The sequence below is a fragment of the Macaca nemestrina genome, chromosome 5 (assembly GCF_043159975.1).
Source record: "Macaca nemestrina isolate mMacNem1 chromosome 5, mMacNem.hap1, whole genome shotgun sequence".
Classification (NCBI taxonomy): domain Eukaryota; kingdom Metazoa; phylum Chordata; class Mammalia; order Primates; family Cercopithecidae; genus Macaca; species Macaca nemestrina.
In genome coordinates this window covers 164,077,985-164,104,720 of record NC_092129.1, presented here as the reverse complement: position 1 = coordinate 164,104,720, position 26,736 = coordinate 164,077,985, and the positions used below count along the sequence as shown (strand labels likewise).

The 26,736-nt window shown below is 40.1% G+C and overlaps 1 long non-coding RNA gene across 1 annotated transcript; it reads right to left on the bottom strand.

The window, feature by feature from the left end:
* Positions 1-202: 202 nt before the first annotated feature.
* LOC139363207 (uncharacterized) lies at positions 203-23,144 on the bottom strand. Its single transcript, XR_011623156.1, has 3 exons — positions 22,995-23,144; positions 2,699-2,768; positions 203-717 (listed from the first exon to the last, which is right to left on the bottom strand). It is a non-coding gene; the product is annotated as an uncharacterized lncRNA (long non-coding RNA).
* Between the last annotated feature and the right edge of the window lie 3,592 nt (positions 23,145-26,736).

The window sequence follows — 26,736 nt, the reverse complement described above, 5'->3', positions numbered from 1 at the left end:
GTAGGTTTCCTGCAGATGTCCTTTATAAGGTTGAGGAATTTCCTTTCTACTTCAACTTTGACAGACTTTTTATCATGGGTGGGTGCCACACAGAAAGTACCTTGAGGACTTGATGCTAGTCACAAACAACTAGCCATTTATATATATTAGGTGAATAAATGTATTAATACATCTCTTCTGATGTCATGTGTGATGTTTTTGGTCCACTCCTACTATGATTTAATATTTTTATCTTACTGTCTCTATTTCCCTTACACTGTGCCCCCAGCATGGTCTCTCTCACACTGCAAGCTCCTTGCAACCAGGTGTGCTGACGATGTAGTTCTTTATTCTCAGCATATTTACATGCAAAATTCATGGCTCAATAATATGTTTCATTATAAGCACAGAGTTGAAAGGATAGAATTTCTGGTTTGATTTCTACCTTGCTCTGGAATTAACGTTTGCAAAGAAAATTAGAAAGTAGAATACACTCAGACAGAAAAATGTTTTGATTACTGAAATTTGTGCATGTGACCAACTGTGTTTTTTAGGGGGTTATAGAATTTGCTACGAAGTGTGTTGAGATAGCTTAATTGGGATCATAAGCTGAGAAGGACTTTTCATACGGTTTTCTTGTTGTTGTAAAGAAGAATCACATTCGTGTAGATTTCCTTCTATTCAAAAATCATTCATCTTTTGCTGTTCACAGATTTCCAGGGCCAGATTCAGTTAGATCTGTCACAGACAGGCACAGACAAACACAAACAGGAAAAGTGTTTGAGGGTAGCAAAAAACTGGATAGATTCTGCCACTTATTTTACTGTCTCTTGTTGTCTCAAATATAACTGTTTGTCCCATCTGTCAAGAAACCTGCTGATTTTAACATTCCATTTTGTTGTCAACAACTCTTTCTATTCTCTCCAAATCTTGAAACCACAGAATGAAATTCCACTGGCACTTGGTTTAAAACAAACAAAAAAAAATCATAAATAATTTTCATCATGTTTGAGGCTTGTATTTGTGACCTTTCTCTTCCATTCTACCCTTCAGTTTCCCTAACTAGGGTCACAAAAAAGGAAATCATGGACTTTTTTAATAGACAGCTTAGAAACTGTTTGGGTGGCAAAATTTTTTAAAGAAAAATAAATAATAATCCCAGGACCTTCTCTTAAGGGGTAATCTTAAAAGAAAATAATTCATGAGGAAAGACAAAATACAACTTTAAAAACAAAGCAACTTCCATATGTATTTAAAAAGTAAAAGATAATATTGAAAAATATTCACAGCAAATCGACCAAATGTTTGTCTTTTCTTTACAGAGAATACATTTAAATGGATGAGAAAATATGAGAGTCCCAATAGCCAAACTAGGACACAGGAGGTGAAAGAACAATTCTAAGCATTCAACCACAGTCATAAAAAATTAAACAGCAACATACCATTTTTTACTTTTGCAAAATATTCGGAATAGTAATACTCAGTGTTAATAAGGCTAAGGTGAAGCCGAGACTCTCACCTGGTGATATATTAATGACCCTGTTCTATAGGAAAGCAGTTGGCAATGTTTCAGGAGTCATAAAGTTGTTCATACTCATTTACTCTGAAATTCCTTTATGGAAAATACTCAGAAATTAAGGGAATTTTTCAAAATATGTGAGTATATTTATCTCAATGTACATTTCAATAGTAAACTATTGAAAATATCCTATATGTTTATGACACACTTCTATAAATAGAATATACCACCAAAAAATTATATGTGCCAAGAGTTTTTAATAACGTAAAGAAATGCTAATGGATTATACTTAGAGAAAGAAGAATAGAATACAGATTCTAACTGCTTTGCTCTTATTCAAGAGCTGGCTGAGTTAAGAAAAGATAATTTTTGAGAGGCTTTCCTTCTTTAATTATATGTATATATAACATATAATATAAAATGCCTTTAAAGGGCTATAATAAATGCATATATTATTACCAGACAAATAGTAAGGGTGGTGAAATTATGAATAATATTTTTTGTTTCAATAATTTGTTCTTTAATTTTTTTATAAGAATATGTGTCACTTCTACAATCAGAAAAAAGTAGAGGGTTAAAAGACTTGAAAAGTTAGGGCTTTTTCTGTTTGCTTTTTTTGGGTCTTCTGTAATAAATGACATCTCTCTAATTATTTAACCCTTAGAGGAAAATCATTTGTATCAAATATGTGTCAGGCCCTATGCTAGAAATTGGACATATCTCATTTAATCTTTATGATAACCCTGAAAAATAGATGTTAACTTTATTTTTATATGTAAAGAACACAAGGCTCAAAAAGTGTAAGCGTCTTACCCCAGATCATATGAATAAGAAGAACCATGGTTGGTGTTTCAACACCATACAATTTCCACATTATCTTCAATGTTGACATGCCTAAGATGGCAACCCTTCCAGGTGAAATCATTTGTTATGGGGAGAAACAAATTATGAATTTATTTATTAAAGGAATAAGATTTAAATTCAATTTCAATTTGAGCTTTTTCATTGCCTTTGTTTAGAGATTGAAAGAGCAGGAAAGAAATTTAAGAAGTGTCTTTTCCAAAATCAGCCAGCATTGTTTTAGTTTTTCAAATGAGTGAAAAATAATTTGCAATGTATAAGGATAGTTATCAGTTATCAACCATAATTTCTGTTATACATCTAGTCTGATCGTATCACCTCCAGCAACACGATATTTACCTCACCAATAGTACAACAAAGGCACTCGGAATCATTCTCATAAGCCTCTCCGGCAGCTTTTGTGATCAATCTATAATAAAAAGAATGGGCAAATGACTGTCATTTAAGACTGAGTTTCTGTTCTTAAACTTCACACCAGTTTGTCAAAAATACCTCATGAACATAGGATCACCCGCAAGGCCTGAGACAGCTTTGTTCTTGCTTCCTTGTTGGTGCTGTTTTTATTCCTTCCTTAATTGTTTTATGCCTAACTAGAAACAGTTTTCAGCATCTTCCTCGCACTTAGGGCAAAGCTACACAGGTGAGTAAAATCAGTATCAGCCTCTTGCATTATAGATTCTGGGGTCTGTTTCAAGGCATGTCATAGGCTTGAGCCAGAAGCCAAAAACAATCTCATCAATGCCCAAAAGGAAATGTTTATGCTCTCTTTGCCTCTCCCCACTCTTTTAAAAATCAAAGGGACACAGCTCGTTCCACCCCTCTCACAAACCTTCCCTTGACCATAGGGACAAATCGATTATGGCTGAACTTTTATTCTCTTGTTATGTGTATGGGGAAGTTTTTGAAACAGAAGAATTAGTGCAACCTGAAAAGTCTGTTTTAATCTCTCTGTGTGCTTTTAATTTTCAAAAAAAATTTCCTCTTTCATCTTTTCTTCATACTCTGCTACAAATTATGCTGGTTCTATTCCTCTAGTGCATTAAGCTAGTGAGTTGCTATGTCTCAGCTCTCCATGTGGGTTCCGGCATCAAACCCTTGGGCCAATTTTATTTCATTTGTATTTGCTGTCAGAACAATGTCTTTATTCTAAAATGCCCTTCTCAAATCACCTCTCAGGTGGTTTGATACGAGCAGCATGCAGCAGAAAAATATCTTTAAAAAAAATCCATGTTATTTCTTTTATGTTTTACCCTGTGAATACTGAATGCATGGCACACTTAGTTAAACAACATCTTGAGTTCCATTTTTAAGATGAAATGTACCTTTTATTTTAAATATCTCTGAGACAACGGGTCCGCTCTCCTTCTATGGAAGGGGTTTTTTTTTTGGAGGGGGTGGTCTATTCAAATTACTGCTCGGCAATAAACATTTTTACAATATCGTTTGCTTTAGACTGCCAGATGACACCTAGATTGATTCGATTTTGTACAAAATTCTCACAAAATAAAGACTGAAATGCATTTAGGGAGCTGACAAGGCTGTAGAATTCCATCACGTCAAATTAGCATGAGAAGGAAAATGAGAGCGAGGGTGGACTGAGAATCTGATCATCTTGCCTAACCACACTGTGTAAACGTGGAGCGCTCACAAGAAAACACCTTTCTTTCCTTTATTGCGTGTGTTGTAGGGAGCCAAAGGCAGGGGGAAGAAGAGATTTAAGGAGACATTGCAGTGAGCTGGCAGGTAGTGGGCAGGGGATCAATCCAGTTTGTCACATTAAGGATTGTAAAGAATCCATCTCAGAATGACACTGATGACTCAGCATATTCAGTTCAGTCCAGACTAAGGCAAATGGCAGTGGCGCGGCAAGCCCAGAAGTCAACAGGGAATTCAACCTCGGAGAATGCTGGCAGAAAGGGAGACAAGCAAGACACAGCCCAGCAGCTGATTTTGCAGGGTTGCATGTGTGAGAGTTAGAGCTCTTGCCCGCCCTCACTATTTCTCTCTGACCACAATGTCAGACATCCTCCATCAGATTCACCCTTTCCATATGTCTGTCGACTGAGAGCAAACTGGTGTGCACACCTGTGGTCTATGTACTGGGCTAAGGAAAGCACAACCTGCACAGGTTCGCAGGCACATGTGCTGTTCTTAGAGAAGACATTCTTAATACAAACTGCCCTACACCCACTATTACTTCCTGCTTCTCACTGGCCCCCATCAGAGTAACAGAGCGTGTGTACCCTCAGACCCTCCCCAATTCCTTTGACCCTCTCTATCCACAGAGTAACTGCCAGGCAACAACCACTGTTTGTCCTTCATTGCACTCTTCCTAATTAGCAGATATATGTGTATTTATGTGTTTGTTTGTTTAGTTTCTGTCTTCCCCCGTAAAGAAAAGGGAAACCCTATGGGGCATGTCTCACTTGCTACTATCTCCCCACTGCCAAACACAGTGCCTGACATGTAGTAAGGCCTCAGTAACTATATGTGGTATAAATGAATAAATTGTTGGATGGGACGGGTGCACTGGCTCATCCCAGCACTCTGGGAGGCCGAGGCGGGTGGATCACTTATGTCAGGAGTTTGAGACTAGCCTAGCCAACACGGTGAAACCTCGTCTCTACTAAAAATACAAAAATTAGCCAGGCACCGTGGCAGGTGCTTGTAATCCCAGCTACTTAGGAGGCTGAGGCAGGAGAATCACTTGAACCCGGGAGGTGGAGGTTGCAATGAACCGAGATTGCACCATTGCACTCTGGCCTGAGCGATAAGAGCAAAACTCCGTCTCAAAAAATAAAAAGTAAAAAATAAAAAGTTGGATGGATGAGTGCGCACAAATTTATAAAGTATGTCTCCAGGAAATAGAATATAGAATTTCTATCTTACAGATCTGGTCAAGTAAAAACAAAAGATATTTTGTCGCATTGCATTGATTCTGAGATTTTCTCATATTTTAACATCTTTCAAATGGGATGGATTTTACAATTCATAGAGCCTTATAATCACCAGAGTTTTTCTTTTCTTTCTTTCTTAATAGCATATAATATAATAGTGTGTCTTACAATCACTGGTGTCTTAGAAGAGTTATAATCACAAATCACAGCCAATACAAAGGCAAATAAGGACATCTGTATGGGTGATTTCACTCATAAGCTTCCCAGGGTTCCTTCAGACTGAGGCTTATCAAACTTTACATCAGAATCACTTCGTTGAAAACACATATTCCTGGGATCAACTCCAGAGATTCTGATTCAGCAAGTCTGAAGCAATGCGCCCAGGAATCTGCACTTTTAAAGCCTTCCAATACTTTTGCTGCAAGTGATCCTCTGCCCTCACTTTGATAAATATTCCATACAACAAGGTTCTTCAAAGGCTTCTCCAGCCCTATTAAGGCAGGTGAAAAGGTTCCAATATTTTTTTTAGCAAATCATTGAAGGTCTAGTCTTCAAAATAGAACTAACCATAGGTCCCACTGCCTTGGGTCATTCATTACTGTCCCTATCGGAAGACACACTTGGTAATTGCTGGGCACCTCCACTGACTGTGATACTACTAGAAAATGCAACTGTATCTCAGATCATACAGTGCCCTTTGGCTGAATTTTCATTAGAAAGTATAATAGTTGAACCATGGTAACATATCCAAGAGGTAGCATTTGGGTGGATTTGCAGAAGGATTTGGGTGGATTTAGCAGCTCTCAGGTGAACAAGAGCTGGGAAGGAGGCTTTTTTCTAAGCAGGAGGAATAGCGTATACTGGTAGTAGATATGGATATCACCTCAAATCCCTCTTGGAAGCAGAGAGTCAATCAACAGTTATAAATGAAAATATTATTACTACTTTTTTGTAAAGGTTTATCCTCTATTAAAGCAGGTATTTATCTAATACCTAATGCTTTCCTTGCAACTACCCTTAACAATGAGAATAATATTTGTGTTAGGAGCCTCTACTGGAGCCCCAGTGATCCTCACACCCTGGTATTCATGCCTTGAGTGTGGACTGGACCTAGTGACTTCCTTCTAGTCAACAGAAAACCACACACATGATGGAATATTACCTCCAGGATCAGATAACAAAATGGCTTGCTTCCATCCTGCTCATACTCTCGCTTTCTCATTTACTTGCCCTGAGGAAACCAGCTGTCATATTGTGAGTGGTCCTTTTCAGGTTCATAAACAAGGAACTGAAGGGGGTCTTCAGCCAACAGCCTGCAGGGAACTGAATTCTGCAAATAATCATGCAGACGAACTTGGAAACATACCCCGCTCCATACCTTTTAGATGTGACCACAGCTCTGGGTGACAGGTTGACTACAACTTCATGAAAGAACCAGAGCCAGACATATCAGCTAAGGTGGGTTCAGATTTCAGATCATCAAAATCTGTGAGATATAATAAGTGTTTATCATTTTACGCTGCTATGTTTGGGGTAACTTGTAACATAGCAGTAACTAAGTAACACAAGACTCTTTTGGGTGCACTTTACATATCTCACTAGATGTGCACAAAATCTTTGAGAAATAGATGGCAGCTATCATTATACTCCATTTTACACATAAGGAATCTGAATCCGAGGACTTTGTTACTTAAAAAGTCATTTAACTCAGATATGGCAATACTAAGACTCAAACCTAAATTCCATGCTCATTCCTTTCAACCACATTTGCAAGAGCATTCCATTATGGATCTGCAGAACTGAGTCCTGATTCTAGCTCTACCAAATACTATCTGTGTCATGGAGTAGCTCAATTAACCCACCTGGCTATTAGATTCTTCATATATACAGTGAGATGGTGGGTTGAGGATCATCAAAGTCTCTCTTAGCTCAAAATTTTGTCCATTTTATAAAAGGAAGACAAACGATGTAACAAATTATTTTGGTCCATTTTTCTTCTCCATTATTCCTATGCTAATCTCAATGTGTTCCTTTTACCATCAATTCTGGGAGAAATGTGAGGCCTTATTATCCCGTCTTTGAGCTTCCTCTTGAGGAACAGCCCCCTGCTATGACCTGCACAGATCCAGCAATGCCCAGTTTGGGGGGCCATAAATGCCAGGTGACAGTAAGAAGACCAATTTTTTATCAGCTGGTTCTGTTCACTAAAGTATTGAGTTAAGTTATCCATGCTCAGAAAACCATAATCTCATTTCTGTGACTTACCTTAATTAGTTAGCACCTAATGGTTTGGAGAGCCAGAAGCATCACCAAGAGTAAATCGACACAAAATATATTGCTTGACTATTCATTGAAAGAACTTGCCATTACATGATGAGTTAACAGTAAGTTATCGGAAATGTGACTACCTTTATTGTAAATGATTCTTTTTTAATCCACATGGGAGAGGAGTGGGAGAGTAAATGTACTGTGCCATTATGAACCTGTCAGTCACACATGCATGAGACATCAGCTCCATCTAGAACAAAATTTGCTGCCACTCAGAAATCATGTTTAACATTAATCTGTTATTCTGATCTGTACTCACTAGATTTTTGATGGACAGATGAACTTATAAAATTTTTAATACAGTCATTTTCTAAAAAGCTAAAACCTGAAGTTGCATTTATTCTTAGTAAGAATTAACCATAATTATCTAATGTCCATTTCCATTGTTCATTCTACTCTCATTCATCTTAAATGCCTAGTAAGACTCTGTAGGTACACACATAGTATAGACAATATGCTCAAGATTGTAGTCAAATAATTGGTGTTGGCAAAATTGAGAGTAAGAAACTACACTACAGCACCATCACAAATAAGCACTAAATTTATCTACTCACAGATGCAGACAACAATACATTTTAAATACTTGTTTTCCCTCAGGCAGGAAAAAGATGGATAAATAAATAAAAATCAGCAATGCTCTATCCAGGGCCTAGAATAAAAAATCTATTTTTCATGAGATGACATTCTGAATTAAAATAAACAGCGACGATTTAAAACACAAATGGGAGACCAAAATGAGCTGATAAGCAAACAGAAAAAGATAAGTAAAAGAAAAGGCATTTGGGCCAGGCGCGGTGGCACATGCCTGTAATCCCAGCACTTTGGGAGGCCGAGGCGGGAGGATCACGAGGTCAGGAGATCGAGACCATCCTGGCTAACACAGTGAAATCCCATCTCTACTAAAAATACAAAAAAAATTAGCCGGGTGTGGTGGCAGGCGCCTGTAGTACCAGCTACTCAGGAGGCCGAGGCAGGAGAATGGCGTGAACCTGGGAGGCGGAGCTTGTGGTGAGCCGAGGTGGCACCAGTACACTCCAGCATGGGCCATAGAGTGAGACTCCGTCTCAAAAAAAAAAAAAAAAAAGAAAAAGAAAAGGCATTTGGAAAAACCACAGGAAATATCATTCACTTGAACTGGAAAGAGTGCCATCACCTTAAATAATAACAACCCAGAAGTGCTCCAGAAGCATCCAGGTGGACACTGTATTTTGTGGATCCCCTTCCCACCTTGAAATGCAAGAACCCAGTACAGTCTGGTGATTTCACAGATTCAAGCTACCTTCAATATTTGGATATCAAAAATTACCTCTTTGACAAGGGTTATATACTATTCATTCTCCCAAATCACTAGAAGGCACCCGCAAATCAAAAACACCTTTTTAAACAATGCAATTATTTGACATTTTATAAGCATTTTTATATTTCAGGATATTTTAACAACTTTATTGTAAAACATTCATAACTTTAAAAGACTTCATTGTTTCTCTGGAATTCAAATTTAACTGAGAATCTTGTATTTTTATTTGCTAGCTCTGACAAACCTACTCCTATCCTCTGGGAAGCAATAGGTAGTTAGCTAACTAGTTGGGGCATAGCTGAGACCAGAACTCAAACCTCAGGAATCTCAGCTCTGAGCACCTTCCACAAAGGATTAAACCCAGGAGGAAAGTTACAACTAACCCAATCTGAGGAGCAAATCATGAAGCACAAAAATGGGTGGAGCTGGAAAAACAGAGGAGGGAATATACCTTCCCAACTGGCCAGGGGGGAAAAAAAAGGTTTTCAAAGCAACTGCAACTATTTGAAAATTATTTTCAAACAAATATTTTTCTATTTTCCGAAAGTGTCTCTACAAAAGTCAGTGTCCAAAACCCACATTAGATCCTGTCCAACAAAATACTGTTTCTCACCTGGATCTGAATTTCCCAGAAAAGTTGGATAAATGTCACCAGAATCTGAAAGATACATGATCTAACATGCAATAGAGATTCAGCACCTCGGACAGTGGTCGCTATTATGATAGACGATACACACCCCTTCTTTCTAACTATTCTTGAGTACTGAGGCTTTGGAGACTTACTGCTCCCTCTGTGAAACTAGCTGCGCGTTCTAACACGGTTCCCATCCCTCTAATGGGTTACCTCATCATAATGGCAGATTAGATTTCCAAACAGATTTTGGACATCAACATCCAAGGCACCTTCTATCACAACTAGAAGCCCTTCTTTTGTTCTTTGTTTTTAAACCCTTTCCTGCCTCTTCAAATTCTCATCCATTAATTTTTTTCTCATCATTTCAAAACTTTCTTTACTCCATAAATCGGCATGCACATCGTGTAGTCCTGATGCAGACCGTCATAACTAAAACAACATTGCACTTGAGCAATAAAGATGTGATAGAAGAGGAAAAGGCAAAACTATAAAAAACAGACAATGTGTTAGTGATTGCCAGGGGCTGAAAATGAGGACTGAGGGTAGAGTTGCCTACAAATGGGCACAAGGACCATGGGGAAACTGTTCTATACCTTGATTGCCATGATGGTGGTACAATTGTTTGCATTCAACAGAACTCACAGGAGTCTATATTATAGAGGGTGAATTATATTTTATGTAAATTATACCTCAATAAACCTGATTTAAAAAGAAAAATACATTATAAAAGAAATATATGTCTGACCACTAGCTCTGCAGGGTGGATCATGGTTAGTCCTGCCACAGGCTGCATTGCTTTAAGACAGCAGCTGAATTAATTATGTTTGCTCTAAAAACTTCATTTGAAGAGGGATATTCACCAACTAGAAATGATCCTGATGTTGGTGACTAGGATTAAGAAGCTAGACCTTTTAGGGTGGTTTCAGCAGACAGAACTTGTGCCAATAAGTGGAAATGAGAAGAAGGAGGAATTCAATTATTTAATAGAATCAGTTGCCTTTTCATTTCTGGGGGAAGGTATTCAAACAGTAGTTGAAAAACATTGTAGCAGAGATTATACTAAAGAGATGCAGGGTTAGATGGGAGTTAAACTACATGTCAACTAACAGCCTTTACAACTTTAAAATTCTATTGAATTAATCCAAAGTCCCATTTATGCATCATGCTTAATTCTTAGTAGACCTTATAATGCCTTACTTTTCAGAAAACAATTTAAAGTTCACTCCCTGGCAAACAATCATGACTGTTTTTTCTTTAGAAGATAAAAATATATGTATTATTCCAAATGAATTTCCAGTAACATCAACAATTATTACCTTTATATAAAATGTATAATATTTACACTAACTTTATTCTTTAAGAGTACAGTACAAGTTGTTCTGTGCAAAATGAGATTAGAAACTTGTTTATTTCTTTTTTTAAAATTATTTATTTATTTACTGAGGCAGAGTCTCACTCTGTCACCCAGGCTGGAGTGCAGTGGTGTAATCTCAGCTCACTGCAACCTCCGCCTGCCAGGTTCAAATAATTCTCCTGCCTCAGCCTCTCAAATAGCTGGTACTACAAGCGTGTGCCACCATGCCCGGCTAATTTTTTTTGTATTTTCTGTAGAGATGGGGTTTCACCATGCTGGCCAGGCTGGTCTCAAACTCCTGACCTCATGATCTGCCCGCCTCAGCCTCCCAAAGTGCTGAGATTACAGGTGTGAGCCACCGCACCCAGCGAAACTTATTTCTTTTACAGTTTCTGTATAAATACTCCCAAGCTAATATCTTAGCATATTCAAGAAACTAGCCATCCTTTCCTCAAACTAAAAAAATCTCATTACACATGAAACTTGTGATTTGAAATCTTAAAGGTGACATTCCAATAACCACCAAATTTTTTTCTTTTACATTTTTCCTTCTGTAAAAAATGGAGTCATTAACCTCCTATTCTCTGGAGCCGAAAAGTCAAAAATTTTGGATGTTTAACATGTCCCAAAGGGTTTAGAGTCCTTTGATGTACTCTTTTGACTGGAATAAAATCATCAGTGGTAGGAATGTTAAACTGCCACCCTTCTAAGGTTATTAACAAAAATAGGATAGACTGTTCCTTAAGTTAACTACCCATTTTAAGTAATATTAAAAATGCATTAATGACAAACGGCACATACCACTCTCACGACAGTCACGAGTTTATATTTGCAGTTTAATACACTCTGGAAAAATCACCACCATAATTTTTTAATGACTTCTCTGAAGAAATCACATTAAGACATTTAACCCTTGTTCTTGTCATTTTCATATGAACTAAGCTTATGAATATTGGCTAAGGTAACATTGTTGTCAGTCTATATGTAAGTATTATGTAAAAAGAAGTCTGGGTTTCTTCCCTAATTATTATGTATTATATATAACATGTTTATGATTAAATCTGGCCCGTATTTTAATAAAGAGCATTTTACTCTGTTTTTAGTTGTAATGCCCTCTAAATGGTTCTAATCAGAATAGAAACTCTTGGGTAGGAGGTACAGAAGACACAATTTTTGTTAAGAATTCCAGGCACTCTGCAGGTAAAATGTGAATTGTTTCTTACAATCAGTCAAGTAAAAATATAAAAATAAATGTAAAAACAATAAAAGTCACGAAACTAGTTAAGCTACTTAAATTTTAAGTGTCGTATGCATGGTGGCAAATTTCAAGTTTGTTAGTTATCTTTGTTTAAAATGAAGTTTCATATGCAAAATACAGAAATCATTGATTACTGATGGAGCGATGCATATTTTCTTGCTCTTGTTATAAAAGTATACAACATAAAAATCTGTTAAGCAATGAAATGACCAATGCAAGAAGCATAAAGAAAAATACAGCATTTAACCTAAGGCTGTGTTTTTCAAGCTTAAATGTGAGAATCAGGAGGGCTTGTTAAAGCATGGATTGTTGAGCTCCACCCCCAAGGCCTCAGATTCAGCGGTCTGGTTGGCACCCAAGAATCTGGGTGTGTAATAAGTTCCTGGGTGACACTGATGCTGTTGGTCTGGGGTTACACTTGAAGAACCACTGTCATTGAGAACAGATAACAGTTTTTGATATAGCAGGAGGAGCACTGGTGTGGGAATGAGAAGCCTTCTGTGCCAAAGGCAGGTTTAAAGGTAGAGGCTCTGGAAAAATGTACCTGTGTTTGACTCTCAGCTTCTGAGCATCATCTTTTTTATCCATAAAACTAGGATGACAGTAACTCCAGTTTCATTAAATTATATCATTCATTTATATTACGTGGCATACTGCCTAGATGTTGTCAAAAAAATCAGCTAGTATTATTATTAGCTGTAACTTTAGAAAAGACACATAACATATATGTCACAGTTTTTATAAAAAGAGAAGGTTGTATAAAATTATCTTTAAGAATTTATCACTCCAAAACCCTATAATTCTAAACATATTTTCCATCTTCCTTATTTAAGACAATTTAATATTAATACAACTTAATATTGTTCTGATTTTCTAAGTGATCAGGGATATTAAAAGAAGGGTAACACAAGTCCCCTGCTCTTACTCTAAAGGATTCCCAACTCAGTACAGGAGAAAGACAGGGTAAAAATGAGACTGTTAATTATAATAGTATATGTTGAAGTGCTATAGTTAGCGGTTCAGCAATAAGTTACATAGAAGTTTGGGGAAAAAAGTAGCTTCCCTAACTCCAAAGAGGACTTGGACCTTAAGCTTCACAGTGAAGGATATGTAGAAAAATAATATTCATATAGCTCTATGCAGTTTCCAGAGCAATCTACATATGCTATCCCAGATATTAACCCATTTCATAAATGAGAAGAAACGAAGACTCAGAGCCGTAAAGTCATTTCACAATAGTCACATAGCTAACAGGGTGGGAACCAAGACATGCTCTCGGCTCTTCAGACATGCTTTTTTCATTGTATTATGGAGCAAAGAGCAATTTAACCAAGGGCATGGAGGAAAAAAATAGTGCATGGTATTCAAGAAATAGATCAATATATCTTGGCCAGGAGATTTAATTTAGTAACTATTAGCCCACAAGATCAGCTGGAGCTAGAGCTGGGATAGGGCAGAGGACAATGATATTCTTGAAATCCATTTTGAGGGTTTATATTTTATCTTGAGCTCACCGGGTAGTCACTGAACATTTATCTGGATACAAGCCAGATTTAAGAAGATGCATTTATCCATTCACTTATTCAACAATAATTGATAGGGCACTGACTAGGTGCTAGGTTTTGTACTAGGTTCTGGGAGATGAATAAGACATGGTTCCATCTTTAAAGAGATATGGTGTCTAGTGAGAGAGAAAGAAAGGTACATAAAAAATTAAAATGGCATGTGATAAACGTAATACTAAAAGTAGAATGCAGTCATGTGCAAACCTGCATTTGACTGCCAAAATATTTATTGGTAGTGCTTTTCTCCATTCAAGTAGATTTAGCATTAAATCAGTTACCAGTGAGTAATTCTAATTCATGTAAGAGAACTGCAAGTCCTATTTTGGTACAAATCCTAGGACAGCAGGTACAATTGTTATTTGAAGAGGAATGAGATTTCTCCTACAGGGTAAGAGAAGGAGCAGGAACGACTGAATATAATATGGGATACATAAGCTGGAGCCTCAGAGATGAATAGAAATACATCTGACAGATTAGGAGGAAAGGCATCCCCAAAATTGCAAAGACCTAGGGCCCTGAAATAGCCTTGCCTATTAAGAGATTTGCAATAAAGTCGGTTTTGCTGGAGCATAAAAGGCATGACTGTTAATAGCCAAGAGCCTGGACTATGGTGATTGCAGTGCACATGCATGTAAATGATAAATGTGCCTCTTAGAAAATTTAAATGAAATTATATCAAATGCCTAACACCATTCCCGGTACACCCTAGATCCTCATTATGTTACTTTCTTTCCTCCATCTTCACTTACTTCACCTACTTCTCTTATAAAGCTACACATAGGTTTGAATTTAAAAACACGTATCATTTTATTCATCAGTGTCACAACTCAAAAATATCATATATGATTTTGACCAACTATTATTGCAGCCTTTTAAAAAACACCAACTGGTTGTCTCGGAGGCATGGTAGAGAATTAAAAATCAGCTATTATCTAATTTTCTATTAGAATTCACTATTATGAATTCTCTCCCTTCCAGGATATGCCTTAAGAAACTCCGGAATTTACTCTGAAACCCAGATTCCTGGACAACTTCACAAACCTCTAGAGTCAGAATTCATAGACTGGGACTCTGTGAATACAAGCTTCCCAGGTAAGTCTAACATGCGGTCAGATCTGAGATTCACAGAAACAGTACCAGGAGTTCATGGGAGACCCTCCAGTTGTGGAACACTGTACCCACATTTGCTACTAATTTATAAAAATATTTGTTTATGGTTTTGTTAAATTTGAGGTAAAATTTATATTCTGTGAAATGCAAAATCGGGAATTATTAGTTCAACAGGTTTTGATGAGTTTTGACAAATATAAATCCCATGTTTCCCCCACTCTATCAAGATATGGAATAGTTCCCTCACCCTAGAAAGTTCCATCATGCTGCCTCTCAGTCAATCCTACCCCCTCCCTACCAGAAGCAATCACTCGTCTGACTTTTATCCTTAATGATTGGTTTTGTGTGGTTTAGAACTTCACATAAATGGAATCATACCATATGTACTCATTTGTGTCTGGTTTCTTTCTCAAACATAATTTCTGTTAAGAGTCATCCATGATATTACATATAGCTACAGTTTGTTTCCTTTTATTATTGAGTAGTAAGTATTCCATTGCATAAATATAACAATTTATGTATCCATTCTTCTGTTGATGGAAATTTCCTGTCTTGGGTTACTGTGAATAAAGCTACGATGGACATTCTTATAAAAGTATTTTTGTGGACATATATTTTTATTTATTTTGAGTAAATACTTGAGTAAATTTATCTTGAGTAAATACACCAGTGGCTTTAGTGAATCATAGAGAAAGTATAGGTTTAACATTATAAGAAACTACCAAACTTCTTGCCTTTGTCTTTTGACATGTTCTGTGGACCTTATAACTTTTCCTCTGGCCAAAGTTTGCTTTACTATTGCTTCTTCCCAGGAATGAAGCTGAACAAAAATTGGGACCCTCCTATTGCCATTATGAGACGCTCTTTGCTAATTGTGGCATTGATGCCTGAGATTTTTTAAGTCCCTTCCCTCCCTACAGCTGTGGTATCCTGTGGCCCGTGAATGACATTCATGTTGTCACAAGAAAAAAATGCTGCAAAAAGTCTCTAAAACACCAGTGTTCTAAAATCAATGCTTACCTTCTCAGTGGATCAACTGGACAAAACCACTTACCATAGAATGTCCTTATGAAGTGAAATTTTTACAGCTCAAAGCATCGAATGGGAACAATTGATATGCAGCTGCCCTAGAAAGCAGCTCTTAAAAAGATAACAAAAAGTTTGGGCACAATGGCATTATTTTATCAGCTACATCTCCCACCCTGCAACCACAGTATTTTTCTCCCATTTGTTCCAGAAATATATTTTATTACCTGATCTGTGCTGGGGCTGGGGATAGAGGAACGAGAAGAGAACAGCTGCAATAATGACAATTTCCTTCCTTCTAAGACATGCTAGTTCAGTAACAGTGACAAAACTCTAGCACTTTATCATAATTCTCCCTTTCCAGAGAGTGGACACATTACTTCAGTTTCATTTCCCCAAAGTGCTCTCCTCAGCAGTTCAATATTGTGCTTGAAGCATACTTATTTGATACTCCAGCATACTAAAATGAGTCAAAAAAGAAAAACAGGTCCAGCCCATCTGCCAGGTTTGGAAGGGAAGAAGCATATAGGAAGCGCTTGTGCATGCATGTGAAAGACGAAATAAACAGAGACTGTTCTGGAAATGTTAAAGGGTTGGAGGTGTTATTAATGGCAGTATAATGAAGCAGAACCTACACCCCCACGGTGCAGGGGCCATGGAGGGACAGAGTGGTGGACATTGAGGTAGAATAAAAATGAAAATTGTGTGTTTGATGTAGAATAAAATGAAAATTGTGCTTTTAAAAAATTTTATGGTAGCACCATACACTTCAATGGCCTCACTTTGTAAGTCATAGTCTGTCTTAAGATACTTGTTTTGCAACTGGATTTCCACCCCTCTTACTAGGCGATAAGCCCCAGCTTCTCTCAATTTAAAGACAATTTAAAAAACAAAAAAAAAGGAAACATCTTTCACAGCTACCATCTGACTAGCAATGTAGAAAGCTTACTCTCCAGTTGACCTTGCTCAAAGTGCTAACTGGAAACCAGAAAGGGCAGGTCTCCGAACTGAGACAGCAGTGAGCAGCTTCTTTCCCAGCAGCTCGGGAACAGAGGGTCCTTCTTTCAGCCACCGCCAGAACCACAAGGAGTGTCCACAGCCTCATTCCCTGTGCCCTGGATGACTCCCTCACTCCCCCACCCTTTTTCTTTTACTTTTTTCTTCTTTCTTTTTCTGGGGGGAAGAGTAGGGGGCATCTGGTGCAGCCTCATCCTCCTCCTCCTGCTGAGCCGGGGCAGCAACTCAGGGGAGGCAGTAGCGGGTGCAGCGGCCTTAAGGGTGGGAAGATGAATTCAGAAACACAGGATCAGCAGAGAGATTAGGCTGTCAGCCTCCGAAGCACTTTCCTGCTGAAGAGGAGATAAGCAGGAAAAGGTGAATGAGAACACTAGTCACGGCAGATGGTGCGTGAGATTTGGAGGAGAGTGGGGGGAAAGGTTGTGGGTATGGGAGAGAGAGGGAGTTTGGAGAGGTGCTGGTGGAGAGAGCAAATGGTGTCAGCACGCAGCGTCTGGGCCCAGCCAGCCGCCGCCCTTGTCCAAACACCTGGGTCCCCTGCAGGAGGCTGGGTTAGGCAGTGGGGAATCCACTGGCCCCATTCTGGATTCTGAACCTGGGCGGGTCCAGGGGCTTCAGCATCAAGCACATGAGCCCAGGATTACGCTCTGGTCCCAATTCCCCTTCACCCAATCCAAGGTCACAGGTTCTACCCTTAAGCCAGCCAGCCATGAGCAACCCCATGGAAATCAACACAGCGCTTGATACCCAGTGGGCATTCCACAATTATTTATAGAAACAAACGGAACAATGCTTCCCTCAACTCACTTCTGGGAAAACAATTCAAAGCACACAGTAGCAGTTCTTGTTTTTAAACAAAGTGGAGCTGAGAGAGGTAATTAAAGTCAAACTTATCCCTGTGACAAATGTATTCGACACTTTTTCTCGCAGAGAAAACATTAAAAGCCATCATAGGTGGGAGTCCCACTAGGCAGACCAGGTAAAAACAAGAGTCATTTTAGCTGGACCAAGAGTGGACACATCTGCAGTTGACCACCACCCCTCGCCTTCTCTCCTCGCAGTTGTCCCAGGATCCTATCAACTCCTCGGGGCTTAGGAGAGCACAGTTCAAAAATCACTGCCCCAAAACATACTGAGATCAAATGGTATCAGTGCCTTGAACAAGATTGAAGACAAAACCAGTTATACGGAACACCTCATCTTTAAAAGGGGAGGAAGGATGCCACAACAGTAAAACTCAATTTAAAAATGCGCAAAAAATCTGGAGAGACACGTATCCAAAGAAGATATAGAACTGACCAGTAAACATGTGAAAAGATGCTCAACATCACTAATCATTAGGGAAATACAAACCAAAACCACAATAAGCTGCCACCTCACAACCATTAAGATTGCTACTATCAAAAAAAAGGAAAGAGAGAAGGAAAAAGAAAAAGAAAAAGAAAAAGAAAGAGAAAGAAAAGAAAGAGAAAGGGGAGAGAGAAAACAAAGAGAGGAAGGGAAAGACGGAAAGAAAGAAAGGAAGAAAAGAACAACCCAGGGGTATGGAAAAATTGGAAACTTTATTCACTGTTGGTGGGAATGCAAAGTGGTACAGCCACTATGAAAAATCGTATGGAAAATATTACTCAAAAAAATTACATAGAATTACCCTATGATTCAACAATTACAGATCCAGAAAAATCAAAAGCAGGTACTTGAAGGTGTATTTGTACACCCGTGTTCATAGCAGCATTATTCACAATAGCCAAAAGCTGGAAACAACTCAAGCGTCCCTTAACAAATCAATGGATAAACAAAGTGTACTATATACATACAATAGAATATAATTCAGGCTTAAACAGAAAATTGATACATGCTACATGACTGAACTTTGAGGTCATTAGGCTAACGGGAATAAGCTAGTCATAAAAGGACAAACACTATAGAATCTACTGGCATGAGGTAACTAAGATAGTCAAATTCAGAGATATAAAGTAGAATGGTGGTTACTAGCAGCTGGAGGGAGTTGTTTAATGGGTACAGAATTTCAGTTTTGTAAGACAGAATTCTGGAAATAATGAGTGGTGGTAAGTTACACAATAACATGAATGTACTTAATACTACCAAACTACATACTTACAAATAGTCAAAATGGTAACTTTTATGTTACGTGTATTTCACCACAATTTAAAATATTGTTTTGAGTCAGAGTCTTGCTCAGTCGCCCAGACTGTGAGTGCAGTGGTGCTATGTCCACAATTGGTGAGTTCTTGGTCTGCCCTGACTTCAAAAATGAAGCCACAGACCCTTTGGTGTTACAGTTCTTAAAAGACGGTGTCTTAAGTTTATTCCTTCTGATGTTCAAATGTGTCCAGGGTTTAGTTTTCCTTCTTGGTGGGCTTCTGCGCTCTCACTGGCTGCAGAAGTAGAACTACAGACCTTCACGACGAGTGTTCAAGTTCACAACACATCCAGAGTTAATTCATTCACTCCTTGCAAGGTCTATCTCGCTGACTTCGGAGAGAAGCTGCAAACCTTCATGGTGACTGTTACAGCTTTTAAACGCGGCAAAAACCCAAACCGTCAACAGCAGTAAAATTCATTATAGAACGAAAAAAAAATTAGATTTCGCAACATGGAACAACACCGCAGTGGATTGCCACTGTTGCGGGTAGCCTGCTTTTATTCCCTTATCTGGACCCACCCACATCCTGCTGATTGGTTCATTTTACAGAGAGCTGATTGGTCCGTTTTGACAGAGTGCTGATTGGGGCATTTTGGTCCGTTTTGACAGAGTGCTGATTGGGGCATTTACAAACCTTTAGCTAGACACAGAGTGCTGATTGGGGCATTTACAATCCTTTAGACAGAAAAGTTCTCGAAGTCCCCACCCATGCCAGAAGCCCAGCTGGCTTCATCTCTCACTGACACTCGCCAGGACTTTGCATCACCTAGGCTAGGCACTCGAGCAGCCCAAAGAGAGCTCGTCCCCCTATCAAGCCCAGCAAGCACCGACTGGCTGCCCCCAGTGCAAATGCGGGGCCCGCCAAGTCCCCGCCCACCCGGAACCCGAGCCATGCTGGCCAGCCAGTGCCATTCGCAGCCCCGGCTCCTGTCTGTGCCTCTACCCCGACAGCAGAGGGAGCTTGGTCTGGCCTCGGCCAACCCCAGAGAGGGGTCTCCACAGTGCAGTGGCGGGCTGAAGGGCTCCTCAAGCGTGGCCAGAGCGGACGCCGAGGCCAAGGAGGCACCGAAAGCGAGCGAGGGCTGCTAACACTTTGTCATCTCTCAGCGTGCTCTCAGCTTGAGAAGTGACAATGTGCCAGCAGCACTCACTCTCGGCACCTCCTGGACCTCGGCGTCCACTCTGGCGGTGCTTGAGGAGCTCTTCAGTCTGCCACTGCACTGTGGAAGGCCCTCTCTGGGCTGGCTGAGGCGGGAGCCGGCCCCCTCTGCTCGGGAGGAGGTGTGGAAGGAGAGGCGTGCGCTGGAACCTGGAACCGGGGCTGGGCGTGGCGCTCGCCGGCCCATGCAAGTTCTCGGGGGCACGGGCTCGGCAGGCCCCGCACTTAGAGCAGCCGGCCGGCGCAGCAGGCTCCGGACAGTGAAGGGCTTAGCACCTGGGCTAGCAGCTGCGGAGGTTGTGCTGGGTCTTCCAGCACTGCGGCCGGCATGCACCGGGCTGGAATTCTCGCTGGGCCTCGGCCGCCTACCCATGGGGCAGGGCTCAGGACTTGCAGCCCGCCATGTCCAAGCCCCAACCCCCGGGGGTGGGCTTTTGCGCACCGCCTGCTCCATGGCACCCAGTCCCACGGACCACCCAAGGGCCGAGGAGTGCGGGCACATGGCGCGGGACTGGCGGGCAGCTCCGCCTGCAGCTCCAGTGCGGGATCCACTAGGTGAAGCCAACTGGGCTCCTGAGTCTAGAGCCTTTATGTCTAGCTAGGGGATTGTAAATACACCAATCAGCACCCTGTGTCTAGCTCAAGGTTTGTAAATACACCAATCAGTACTCTGTATCTAGCTAACCTAATGGGGACTTGGAGAACTTTTCTGTCTAGTACTCTGTGTCTATCTAAAGGATTGTAAACGCACCAATCAGCACTCTGTGTCTAGCTCAGGGATTATAAACACACCAATCAGCACTGTCAAAATGGACCAGCTGGCTGTAAAACGGACCAATCAGCTCTCTGTAAAATTGACCAATCAGCAGGATGTGGGTGGCAGTCAGATAAGGGAATAAAAGCAGGCTGGCTAAGCCAGCCACTGTTGTCTTTTTCTGCACTGTCGTAGTTTTGTTCTTTTGTTCTTTACAATAAATCTTGTTGTTAGTTAGTCTTTGGGTCCATGCTACCTTTATGAGCTGTTAACACTCACTGCAAAGGTCTGCAGCTTTACTCCTGAAGCCAGCGAGACCATGAACCCACTGGGAAGAACAAACAACTCTAGACGCACCACCTTTAAGAGCTGTAAAACTCACTGCAAAACCCTATAGCTTCATTCCTGTCAGCGAGACCAGAAACTCACCAGAAAGAAGAAGCTCCAGACACATCTGAAGGAACAAACTCCGGACACACCATCTTTAAGAACTGTAACACTCACTGCGAGGGTCCCTGACTTCGTTCTTGAAGTCAGCGAGTCCAAGAACCCACCAATTCTGGACATCAGGCTCACTGCAAGCTGCGCCTCCCAGGTTCAAGTGATTCTCCTGTCTCAGCCTCCCTAATAGCTGGGCTTGTAGGTGCCGGCCACTGTGCCCACCTAATTTTTTGTGTTTTTAGTAACCAGATGGTTTTCATCTCCTTACGTTGTGATCCACCTGTCTTAGCATCCCAAAGTGCCTGGATTACAGGCATGAGCCACTGATGTTTTTAAAGGGAGAGGAGATGAAGGAAACTCTGCATGTCTGAAAATTGGGCCTCAGTTCTGGATGGTTATTTTTTAAGGTTACATCCACTAACCAGAGAGAACTGTCCAAGTCATGCGCACAACAACCCCAGTTTCATTACGTCCTTTTTCAAACTCATGGCTAAGAGGGCTTATTTGAATCTGTTGTTTAGGTCAGATTCCACTGCTGCCACTAACTGCCCTTACGTGAACAGAATTTGAATTCTCCACCTTCTCATTTTAAATTTATTCTAGCCTCCTCTTCCTGCCTTAGCAAACCTCATTAGGAAAGCAGACAGGTGCTATTTAATCTAAGAGTAGTCCCATGCTAGTCTCTCTGGAGTAGGCTGGATTTGCTCTCTTCTGGAAAATATTGACCCTTTCTGCTCACTCAGCCCAAGCAGAACACTAAGAATGAGGATTCCAGCTATGCTGGCATCTTGTGTTATATTAACATTATGTTAATTAACTGAAAAGCCACACATTGATTTTTCTTGAGAGGTTCCAAGGATCAAATATCAATGCATGGAGTCAGCTAAGCCTAATTTACTAATGGATTTTTAACTTACATTTAGAAAAGAGCTTCAAGGGAAAAGCAATTTTCCACTTGCCAGAAGACATGAAGGACTTACCTTGTCCAATTGATTTAGAGAATTTCCACATTCCAAGAAAGCCAAGAAAATATGTTTATAAACAAGACTTATGTTTTTCTTTAATTGTAGAAAAGGTCTAATGGAAAGAATCAATCAATCTTAAATCAACTTGGGTTGAACTTAAATCAACCCAAGTTCAACTAGTATTGAATATCTGGGAATTGTGGATCAGGATGAGCATAATTCATTAAACTTGGGCATTAAAATCTTTTCTGTCGAGACTTTGAACAATATTATATATCAAAAAGTATTATGTGCTTATGCTTATGTATTTAGGAGTAAAAGGAGTATTCTTTCCAATAACCCAATATAATAACACTGTGCTAGACACTGGGACCCGAAAGTAAATGAGACATGTTCTGTACTGGAACTCAGAGTAAAATAAAAGCAACCATTGGAAGCCCCTTCAGTGAATGGCAATAGGTAGAATTTAGTGATTGGACTGTCCAAATTTCTCACTAGACATCTCCTTTTACTCATAGTCATTACCATCATCCCTTTGGCTGGTTTCCAAAAACCACAGTAGGGTGGGGGCACAAAGAGTGTAAAACTTCCAGTTACAAAACAATAGTCTCTGTCAACAAACAGGACACAGCCTCAAATGTCTTCTCTGGTTCAAAAACATACCAAGAGTTTTTTGTGAACATAGATGACCTTTCAGCATGCTTCCTATGGCTCTAACACTGTTGTCTTGCCATACTTGTATCACTCTAGTCCCAACTGTGGGAAAGTTTCATCTCCTCCTGTGTCAGAGACTTCTGTGATCCACCGGAACCATTTCCTCTTTCCCCACAGCACACAGTTATATTACATTTCCCAGACTCCTTTGCAATTGCATGGCCATGTGATTGAGTTCCAGCCAATAGACTGTGGGAGGAAGTGATGGTCACCACTTCCTGGCCTGGCCCATAAAAGCGTCCATGATTCCCTGCCTTCTTTTTCTCTTCGTGGTTGTCAGTGCCTGGGGCAACTTTGGAGGCCAAGTATTGAAGATGCCAGAACGTCTGTCAGACTGTGTCCCTACATGACTGAGCAAGGTCTCCCCTACCACCTATCATCCCATCACCTTGCTCAGTACCGCTACTGCCACCCACCAATGGGTCTTCATATGAACAAAATATAAACTATTGTACTAAGCCACTGAAATTGGGTAGTTTAGCTGTTACAGCCAGAGGCATATAGTGAAGCATAAGTTTCAGGACCCTTCACATGCATGACTCCTTTCAAAGATCATAGAAAAGGCCCTGGCAATGTGCTCTGGTAGTGGCCAGGGGCATTTTTGGAATCTGGTTAAGGGAAGTGTATTATAGATTTTTAATGCGATCTATTTATCTAGATCAAAATCACTTCCAGATACAGTTATTACCCTAGCTGTACCAGTGTAGAAATGGCTTCCAGGAATTCTCCTACTGCCTTTTGTGCCAATTCACCTGGCATCCAGATGTGAAGGAGCATGACAAGAAGGTTTAACCCAACATGCACAGGTCCTATGGTACCTTGCACCAGAGGGGTAGGTAGTAGGGAAGAATAAAGTACAAAAAGTAGCATGTTGGAAGCTTCTTTGTGGAAATATCTTGTAATCATAAGACATGTAAACATGTAAGCAGAGAATTTGGCTCTCATCAAACCTAGTGAAAACAAAGATTGTCTCTCTGTTTCTTATGAGAATCACTCAAAATTTTTCAGAATTTTTGTGTTTGTTGAGCACCTGCTGTAGGAATGCCACAAAGAGTACATTGTTTGCATTGTTTTCATTCATTTATTCATTCTAACAATCAATAATTAGGAATCGATTTTGATTAACTATCCTAAAAGAAAGGCCAAATTATGTTTTCATTCTCTCTAAAGAAATTGATATTATAAAATCATTGTCATATAAAGAGATGATCAAAAGGCATGCCAAAAAAGAAAGGGAGAAAAAAGGTATCAGAGAGATATGTCGTATCATTAATAAAATATATTATTACTTTCCTGAGCTTTGTAATATTTGTCAGATTTTTAAAATGTAATTTATTGTGATTTATTGTATTATTCTAGAGAAATATTCACTTTCATATCAAATTTTATATTTGTAATTGTGTATTCTTTTCTCAAAGAAAGCCTGCGACATTTTATTAATATAATCTTTAGACCCCACTAAACTTAAGTTCACTCCAACACAGCGGCTAGCATCACCCTGCTAACATACCTTCTGCATTGCCCAGAGTTACTGGGTCTTATAGAGGAACCGGTCTCACTCCTAGTGCCCTAGGGCATCTCCAGGGATGGACCTCTTTTCATCCTCACACCAGTTCCCTTCTCTCAAGGAACATCATGAAGGTTCTTCAAGACTAAGTTGGAAGGCAATATGAAGACATTTTCTCATCTGTACTCACAACTATTGCTCCCTTCCTTTCAACCAGCATTCCTGGACTCAGAATGAGCATCTTTTTTCTAGTTCCCCATTACACATGGCACCAATTGTTACTTTTGGGAACCAATTGTCAGATTCAATCAGACCACTCATTGTGCCTCCCCTGAGCTTGTCAGGCAAACCCAAACTGGCCTATCTACCAGTTAAACATCCAGACATGCCCAAACACATTGGAGGCCACAGCAGTGACCTAGTTTGGCCTTGGCTTCAAGTTTTTCTAGACAAAAAGTTCTCCTGGTAATGAAATTTCACTTGATCCTATGGGAATGTAAGCAGGATTCCTCCCCATGTTATAGGTAAGGGAATTGGACATTGGAGAGTTTAAGTGACTTTCCCAGGGTTGCAGAACCTATAAGTCACAAACTAAGGGCTGAAACCCAAATTTTCTGTCTCTAGAGTGTGTGTTCTTGCCACTAAGCTTCTCTGTGTCCCCTGGGTCTGTTAAGATATACAGCACTGACTACAGAAAAGTCTGGCAAGGTGAAGATGCTAAAACATTAGCCCAGCTATGAAGGGTTTTCAGGAGATTTGGAGCTATATTTTTCTTTAATAGGAAAAAAGGGGTTGGCACCTTCCACCAGTAATGAGCATGAGGTGGGCTATTTCTTCCCTAATCCATATAATCTTCAATTGAGAGGAAATCAAGTAGATGGCCCTATAATGCTTTTCTGCTTAAATAATCATTGGTAGTATACAACCAGTACGACAAAGTATGCCTTCTTTTTTCATACCATTGATATCCATGGTACACAAAAATACCAATATGTAATCAAAGCTACTATTTATCTACATTACAGATTAAAGAGTGATTTCTGGCCCAGCGTGGTGGCTCACACCTATGATCCCAGCACTTTGGGAGGTCGAGGCAGGCAGATCACTTGAGGTCAGGAGTTTGAGACCAGCCTGGCCAACTTGGTGAAACGCCATCTCTACAAAAAATACGAAAATTAGCCACGCATGGTGGTGGGTGCCTCTAATCCCAGCTACTTGGAAGGTTGAGGCACAAGATCGCTTGAACCCGGGAGGCAGAGGTTGCAGTGAGCCGAGATAGTGCCACTACAATCCAGTCTGGGCAATAGAGTGAGACCAAGTCTCAAAAATAAACAAATAAATAAAAATAAATAAATGAAGATTGATTCCTAACGCTACTGCATAAAGTGTAATTGAAAGAAGGATAGGATAAAAGGAGAGGATCTGATTTTAAACAAAACAGACTGCTATGGTGTGAATGTGTTCCCCAAAATTCACGTGTTGGAAACTTAATCCCCGATGTTGGTGTTGGAAGACCCGGCCTTTTGGGAGGTGTTTGGGTCTGACGGACTCTACCCTCATGAATGGATTAACGTCATTCTAAAAGGAGCTTGCAGGGGTGAGTTCATTCTCAGTGTTCTTCTGCCATGTGAGGACGCAGCATTCATTCTCCCCTTTTTGCCCTTTCACCTCCACCATCTTAGGATGCAGCAAGAGGGTTCTTACCAGACACTCAACCTGCTGGTGACTTCCCAGCCTCCAGAACTGTAAGGAGTAAATGTCTGTTCTTCGTAAGTTATCTAATCTCAGTTATTATGTTATAGCAGCACAAAATGGACTACGAGAGAGACTGAGCAGTTTTAATCTATTAGTGGCATAATTCAAAGCAGAGGAGATGACTCTGGGTTGGGAACACTTCTTGACAGATCTTTGATTGAGGGAGGTGAGCCCCAGCCCCACTCCACTGCCCCGAGGGACCACCTAAAAGCAAAGATGAAACTGGAAAAGACCTGTGTGTCTGCATATGAAAATAACAGGATGTTAAGGATTGTTCATTGACAGCTTGAGAGGCTGGACTGAGGTGTGTGAGGGAACCAGGAAGAAGGAAGGAAGAGAAATAGAAGAAAGTTCTAGAAAGGGGTTATAAGTAGAAGCTGAAGTGGGAGATGACAGCTCAGTAAGAAATGCCCCGAATTAAGAAAAGCA